The sequence below is a fragment of the Poecilia formosa genome, unplaced genomic scaffold, assembly GCF_000485575.1.
Source record: "Poecilia formosa unplaced genomic scaffold, Poecilia_formosa-5.1.2 Scaffold512, whole genome shotgun sequence".
In the NCBI taxonomy this organism is placed as follows: domain Eukaryota; kingdom Metazoa; phylum Chordata; class Actinopteri; order Cyprinodontiformes; family Poeciliidae; genus Poecilia; species Poecilia formosa.
In genome coordinates, this window is record NW_006800451.1 from 81,381 (window position 1) to 82,226 (window position 846).

At 36.4% G+C, this 846-nt stretch overlaps 1 long non-coding RNA gene across 1 annotated transcript in view; it reads left to right on the forward strand.

Annotated features, from left to right (window-relative positions):
- The first annotated feature begins 20 nt into the window (after positions 1-20).
- Positions 21-846, forward strand: part of LOC107834057 (uncharacterized) — a 4,690-nt gene continuing 3,864 nt past the window's right edge. The window contains exon 1 of the long non-coding RNA XR_001659840.1: positions 21-663. This is a non-coding gene — a long non-coding RNA (uncharacterized LOC107834057). The remainder of the gene's footprint in view (positions 664-846) is intronic.

An 846-nucleotide genomic window follows, 5' to 3' on the forward strand; every position in this document is an offset into this window, starting at 1 on the left:
AAAATGGATGGATATTTACATGGAGTAAAAAATGTTGTGTAATTTCCCTTTTCTGTTGATGAAACTGAATTTAGGAATGAAAGCAGAAGTTTGGCAGTACGCCGAAATGAATGAACTAGTTCAAGTTGAAACTTTTCAAAAATAATCTAGGGGTGAACTTGAACATGAAACAAGATTAAAATTAAGAACCAGTTCACTGAACCACCATCTAAGTTCACTGACTAGCGCCCTCTGTTGCAGGCACAAAGTTCTGTTTTTCAGAGAAGCTGGTCTGGAGATCACTTTACCTTTTCTCCACAAAATAACTTAAACATTTATTTTCAGATCCAAAAGTTTGACTTTTCTCCTGCTGGAGTTTATATGAAACAACCGAACCTTCAAAAATGATCCAACGTTTCAGATAAAAGTCAGAGGAAATGTTTTCCAGTTTAAGAACGTCATGAAACCGAAGCAAACCTGCAATAATAATAATAATAATAATAATAATAATCTGATTTTCTGATAAACACTGGAGGCAAAATTCTGGATAGGTTTTTATTGCAGCTTTACCCAAAACAAAAGTTTGAAGTTCCAGTTTTAGTAGAAACGGATCAAAGTAAACACTAAAGACAGGAGTCATTATTCTCATTATTATTGTTCTTGATCCCAAACAGAACCAGATGAGTCGGCGTCCTGCGTTCAGTCCAATCAGGCTTCCTCAAACTGAGCGGCAAAACATCAACTGAAATATTTTTATACAAAAATCTCTTCTAGGAACAGAAGCTCCAATATTCACAGGAAAGAGTCGGGTCTAAACAGCCAATCAGGCAAGAGTCGGGTCCAAACAGCCAATCAGGAAAGAGTCGG